Raw genomic sequence first — 7,549 nt, 5'->3', positions numbered from 1 at the left:
TTCATGAAATATTGGTGCAAGAGTAATGCACCATGTGTCATGTGATAAGGTTGATGATGTGGAACAACTACTTCAAGTTTGAATCAAATCCATTTTTGTAATAACTGAGATATAGTGAAAATCCATCAAAATTAACCTTTAATTCTATGTAAAAGGGGAAATAATTCATGAAAAATTGGTGCCAGAGTTATGGACCTTGTGTCATGATGTGGGTGATAAGGTGGAACAACTATTTTAAGTTTGAATCAAATCCATTCAGTAACAACTGTAATAGAGTGAAATTGCATCAAAACTTTAACCTGAAATTATAAGTAAAGTGGGGGGGGGATAATTCATGAAATACTGGTGCAAGAGTTATGGCCCTTGTGTAAAATGTTGTGAATGATGATGTTGAACAACTATTTCAAGTTTGAATCAAATCCATTTAGTAATAACCGAGATAGAGTGAAATTGCATCAAAACTTTAACCCGAACTTTTAAGTAAAAAGGGGGAATAATTCATTCAATATTGGTACCAGAGTTATGGACCTTGTGTCATATGATGTGGGAGATGATGTGAAACAACTACATTCACTCTGAATCAAATCCATTTAGTAATAACTGAGATAAACTGAAAGTGCACCAAAACTTTAACCTGAAATTCTAAGTAAAAAGGGGGGATACTTCAAGAAATACTGGTGCAAGAGTTATGGCCCTTGTGTCATAAGATGTGAGTGATGATGTTGAACAACTATTTTAAGTTTGAATCATATCCATTAAGTAATAACTGAGATAAAGTAAAAGTGCACCAAAACTTTAACCTGAAATTCTTAGTAAAAAGGGGGGATAATTCATGAAATATTGTTGCCAGAGTTATGACCCTTGTGCCATATGATGTGGGTGATGATGAGGAACAACTATTTTAAGTTTGAAGTCAATCCATCAAGTAATAACAAAGATAAAGAGAAAGTGCATCAAAACTTTAACCGAAGTGCGGACGCGGAAGGACGCCGACGCCAGGTCAAGTAGGATAGCTCTCCATACTTCGTATAGTCAAGCTAAATTATCTGAACAGTTCCATTGTCACTAACAATTTGTGTAGGAACTCGTTTCTAGCAAATGCTGTACAATTACTGTTCTGTCAGTTGTTAAATTTTTCATTTCAGTAACGTCTTGTTAGTTTGAATGCGCACCTACAATTATCAAAACAGTTTTACCTATTAAATTGGCACTGCAAAATCTATAAGCACAAGCTCCAACGGAGAACTCGGCCATTCCAAAGGATGAAAGTTAATAGCTAAAGGTCAATTATGCTATTTCTTGCAATCAACGCAGCTTTTCGCGCCAGCCTTTTTAGATCTATGTCAATACCAACTAGCCTACCACACAGCTTCTGTTAAGATTTTTCATTTTCACAATTCCTCGACGGCCAGCATGCAAATAATCTAAATTTGCACTATTAAAAAGCTGCTTTCATGGAGAAAAAAAATTGCTTTCATTTGAGAAAAAAAATAACAGAAGTTTAATTAATAATTGTAGAATTTGAAAGTATTGCAGGAAAAAAGACCTTTTTGCATCCGATCTGCAACCATTTTGAACATTTCAAATACACGCTCTTGACGTGTCACGCATGCTATATGAGCACTAGTGGCTGGCAACTTCTCGATCTGGAAAGTCTAAAACAGTCATCCGTATAATTTCATTTTGTACAAACAGTGAAACATATGCAATAAAAAGGTTATGAAACGGTTGGTGTGCCTAAAGGCGATATTGGCATACTAAACCGGTATTAGCCCTCGGGGCCAATATCTCTTAGTATGCCAATATTGCCATAAAAGGTTAATGAACTTCTTATTAACAAGAGCTGTCCATAAGACAGCGTGCTCGACTTTTCTCAGTGCTTGACTCTGAATTAGAGCTTTGCCAGTTAAAAAAAAAATCCAAGTTAAAAAGGGACCTAACTCTGTCAAAATTCAAATCAGAGTTATGGGAATTGTGTCTCCTGGTGTAGACTTTGATAGTAAATAACTATTTTGAGTTTCAAGTCAAAAGCTTTAATAGTAACAGAGATATTTGACTTTATCAAAAATTTTAACAAAAAATTCTAACTTAAAAATGGACATAATTCTGTCAAAATTCAAATCAGAGTTATGGGGATTGTTTCTCCTGGTGTAGACATTGATGGTAAACAAGTATTTTAAGTTTCAAGTTAAAAGCTTTATTAGTAAAAGAGACATTTAACTTAATCAAAAACTTTTAACCAAAAATTCTAAGTTAAAAAGGGGCATAATTCTGTCAAAATTCAAATCAGAGTTATGGGAATTGTGTCTCCTGGTGTAGATTTTGATAGTAAATAACTACTTTGAGTTTCAAGTCAAAAGCTTTAATAGTAACAGAGATATTTGACTTTATCAAAAATTTTAACAAAAAATTCTAAGTTAAAAAGGGGCATAATTCTGTCAAAATTCAAATCGGAGTTATGGGGATTGTTTCTCCATGTGTAGACTTTGATGGTAAATAAGTATTTTAAGTTTCAATTCAATAGCTTAGATAGTAACAGAGATATTTGACTCTATCAAAAACTTTAACTAAAAATTCTAAGTTAAAAAGGGGCATAATTCTGTCAAAATTCAAACCAGAGTTATGGGGATTGTTTCTCCTGGTGTAGACTTTAATAGTAAATAACTATTTTAAGTTTCAAGTCAGTAGCTTTGATAGTAACAGAGATATTTGACTTTATCAAACACTTTAACCAACGGTGACACCGACGCCGAGGCGAGTACAATAGCTCTACTTTTTCCTCGAAAAGTCGAGCTAAAAGTGGCCAGTTGAAACGCCAACACACTGAATACTACCTGGCGTTCACTACAAATTTTTTTGATTTTCCCGGACATATTTGAGTGGATTAGTGCGCTTTGATTATACTTACCGGGCGCTACAATCCGAGCATGATTTCAGTGGGATACATTTTCACCACACATGGAGTTACAAATCTTGATAGCAAAATGCGCCAGAATGCCTTCGGACATGAAACATCATACTGAACATCAGCAAAAAGAAGACTGCAGAATATTCAAGGTCAGGGAAACGTGCCATTGCCGGAGAAATGCGCGTACGTACCGAATCACAATAAAAATGGAACTGGATAACGGTCACTATAAAATAGTTTACAATAAACCGACTATTGTGTCAGCTCTCAGAGCTATCTCCAAAAAAGAACCAAACAAAGTGAGAATAATTCTTGACTGTTCCTGGTCAGAGGGTTCCTCTCTTAATGCCTTCACAAGCACCACATGCACAAACCATTTCCGATACCAGTCAATTCAAGATGCAGTAGATTTATAGTCACACCTACTTGTTATTTTGCCAAAAATGTTGATTTGTCTTCTGCTTATAGATACTGAATGTACATACATCAAACTTCAAAGCCACAGGTTTAAAAAGGAAATCAATAATGGTGATAAACATTTTAGTAATATGTATATGGTAGATGAAAGACTACCTTTAGGCAGAGCAAAGTGTCCAGAGATTTTTAACAGAATCACAATCTGTACCCGCTATCATGGCTAAGAAAGGCTTCAGTACAATTGATTGATGATTTTCTTATTATTTTACGGTCATATGATGAGTGTACGACAGCTTTAAGTACTTTGATCAGGCTTTTACGCAAGTTAGGGTTTGCTGCAAAGGGTTAACTACACAAAAATAGAAGACCCTTCACAAAAACTTGTTTTCTTAGGTATTCTCTTAGACTCTATATCCACTGTGGGGAAACAGACACCAGATATAGCTAAGAAAGTGATAAGTAAACAAACAAATGTGCAGTTGTTTTTCTTTACCAGAGGTAAGATCTTGCTGTATTAGTGCTTACCTACCGTATCCACAAATGAAACCAGTGTTTGAACTAATAGCTGAATGCTAAATTTGGACTATGATGTATTGTATAATGCTTACAGTTTAGCAGAGCATGAAAAATGGGATGATCACCTCGAAATTCACAGCATTTCAACAGATATTGTTATTTTTAAGAAATATTTCGAATAAATAAAAATTCTGAATCGTACGATTTTACAAGCATAAGCTAAGCTATTTTGCTTTTCTGCCGTAGTTATTCTGCTATTCTGCCGGAGTTATTCTGCTACTATGCTAGAGTTATTCTGCTATTATGCTGGAGTTATTCTGCTATTATGCTGGAGCTGGAGTTATTCTGCTACTATGCTAGAGTTATTCTGCTATTATGCTGGAGTTATTCTGCTATTCTGCTGGAGCTGGAGTTATTCAGTTATTATGCTGGAGTTATTCTGCTATTATGCTGGAGTTATTCTGCTATTATGCTGGAGCTGGAGTTATTCTGCTATTATGCTGGAGCTGGAGTTATTCTGCTATTATGCTGGAGTTATTCTGCTATTCTGCTGGAGCTGGAGTTATTCTGCTATTATGCTGGAGTTATTCTGCTGGAGCTGGAGTTATTCAGCTATTATGCTGGAGTTATTCTGCTATTCTGCTGGAGCTGGAGTTATTCTGCTATTATGCTGTAGTTATTCTGCTATTCTGCTGGAGCTGGAGTTATTCTGCTATTATGCTGGAGTTATTCTGCTATTATGCTGGAGTTATTCTGCTATTATGCTGGAGCTGGAGTTATTCTGCTAATATGCTGGAGTTATTCTGCTATTCTGCAGGAGCTGGAGTTATTCTACTATTATGCTGGAGTTATTCTGCTATTCTGCTGGAGCTGGAGTTATTCTGCTATTATGCTGTAGTTATTCTGCTATTCTGCGGAGCTGGAGTTATTCTAGCTATTATGCTGGAGTTATTCTGCTATTTGCGGGGGAGTTATTCGGGCTATTATTTGCTGGGAGCTGGAGTTATTCGCTATTATGCTGGGCGGAGTTATTCTGCTATTATGCTGGTGAGTTATTCTGCTATTATGCTGGAGTTATTCTGCTATTCTGCTGGAGCTGGAGTTATTCAGCTATTATGCTGGAGTTGTTCTGCTATTCTGCTGGAGCTGGAGTTATTCTGCTATTATGCTGGAGTTATTCTGCTATTCTGCTGGAGCTGGAGTTATTCTGCTATTATGCTGGAGTTATTCTGCTATTATGCTGGAGCTGGAGTTATTCTGCTATTATGCTGGAGTTATTCTGCTATTCTGCTGGAGCTGGAGTTATTCTGCTATTATGCTGGAGTTATTCTGCTATTATGCTGGAGCTGGAGTTATTCTGCTATTATGCTGGAGTTATTCTGCTATTCTGCTGGAGCTGGAGTTATTCTGCTATTATGCTGGAGTTATTCTGCTATTCTGCTGGAGCTGGAGTTATTCAGCTATTCTGCTGGAGTTTTTCTGCTATTCTGCTGGAGTTATTGTGCTATTATGCTGGAGTTATTCTGCTATTATGCTGGAGTTATTCTGCTATTCTGCTGGAGTTATTCTGCTATTCTGCTGGAGTTATTCTGCTGGAGTTATTCTGCTATTCTGCTGGAGTTATTCTGCTGTTATGCTGGAGTTATTCTGCTATTCTGCCGGAGTTATTCTGCTGGAGTTATTCTGCTATTATGCTGAAGTTATTCTGCTATTATGCTGGAGTTATTCAGCTATTCTGATGGAGTTATTCTGCTATTCTGCTGGAGTTATTCTGCTATACTGCTGGAGTTATTCTGCTTTTCTGCTGGAGTTATTCTGCTATTATGCTGGAGTTATTCTGCTATTCTGCTGGAGTTATTCTGCTTTTCTGCTGGAGTTATTCTGCTATTCTGATGGAGTTATTCTGCTGGAGTTATTCTGCTTTTCTGCTGGAGTTATTCTGCTATTATGCTGAAGTAATTCTGCTATTCTGCTGGAGTTATTCAGCTATTCTGATAGAGTTATTCCGCTGGAGTTATTCTGCTATTATGCTAACCTCACAGGCCAACCTGTGCCATGTAATTAAATAAATCTCTTCATGGATTTTAGAGTTGTGGAACGGACAAGAAACTGATCCTGTTAACATGGATAGCTGTTAGGGACTGGACATAAAACAGATCCTGTTTATCTATGACCTCAAATTGTGACATTAAACGCCTTGGTCTTGTACATAATAATTATTTTGTTTAAGGGAATTATGGGGAACAGTTGTACTTAAAGTAACAGTAAAATCCAGACAAGAAATTGACCTGTTAACATTTGATCCCCGGGTCAGACCTTGACCTTCAAACTATGGGCATGGATCTTAAATTGTACAACTCTTCTGGTAAGGGGAACATCTGTGTCAAGTAATATTAAAATCCTTTAATGAGTGCTTAAGTTATGGCAAACACTGACTGATGGATGGATGGGCAGATAGACTGACTGACTTACTGAGACAGTGCATTAAACAAGAGGGTCATGATGACCCTGGATGGCTCACCTGAGTAATTGGGCCTACAGCCTCTAAAGTTAACAAGCTTTTCCTTTGATTTGACCGAGTGACCTAGTTTTTGACCATACATGACCGAGATTCGAACATGGCGTAGAGATCATCAAGATAAATATTCTGACCAAGTTTTTGGGTGTTAACAAGCTTTTCATGTGATTTAGTTTATACATAATTTATTTTAGGTCGATTGTGAAGGAAGTTCCACAACTTATATTAATCACTCTTCACACCTCATTCCTGATGGAATCTATCGCCATGAGGGTATGAGAGAAGAGGCCAGTTTCCCTTTCAATGCTGAGTGCCAAGCAAGGGAGCTACTGATACCATTTTTTACGTCTTTGGTATGACGCGGCCAGGGATCAAACCCATGACCTCCCGCACTCGAAGCAGACGCTCTACCACTAGGCTATCAAGGCGGAAATTTTGTGATATGAGCATGTGACCTAGTTTTTGATCCCACTTGAACTAGGGATCATCAAGATAAACATTCTGATCAACTTTCATGAAGATAGGGTCATATATGTGGCCTCTAGAATGTTAACAAGTGTTCCTTTAATTTGGGTAAGTGACCTAGTTTTTGACCCCACATGACCCAGTTTCAAACATCAAGATAAACATTCTGACCGAGTTTCATGAAGATAGGGTCATATATGTGGCCTCTAGAGTGTTAAAAAACTTTTCCTTTGATTTGAGCTAGTGACCTAGTTTTTAAATCCACATCACCCAGATTCAAATTTGGCCTTGGAATCATCAAGATGAACATTCTGACCAAGTTTCTTGAAGATAGAGTCAGAAATGTGGCCTCTAGAATGTTAACAGCTTTTCCTTTGATTTGAGCGGATGATCTAGTTTTTGACCCCACATGACCCAGTTTCGATCTTGGCCTAGGAATCATCAAGATAAACATTCTGACCAAGTTTCATGAAGATAGGGCATAAATGTGGCCTCTTGAGTGCTAACAAACTTTTCCTTTGATTTGATCGGGTGACCTAGTTTTTGACCCCACATGACCCAGATTCTAACTTGACCTAGAGGTCATCAAGACAAACACTGACCAATTCTCATGAGTTTCAAACTTAAAATGTGGTCTCTAGGTTGTTAACAAGGTTTTCCTTTGATCTGGCGTACTGACCTAGTTTTTGACCCTACATGACCAAATTTCGAACTTGGCCTAAATC

Source organism: Mercenaria mercenaria, chromosome 7 (assembly GCF_021730395.1).
Source record: "Mercenaria mercenaria strain notata chromosome 7, MADL_Memer_1, whole genome shotgun sequence".
Taxonomy (NCBI): domain Eukaryota; kingdom Metazoa; phylum Mollusca; class Bivalvia; order Venerida; family Veneridae; genus Mercenaria; species Mercenaria mercenaria.
Note: the sequence above shows the minus strand (reverse complement) of the source record.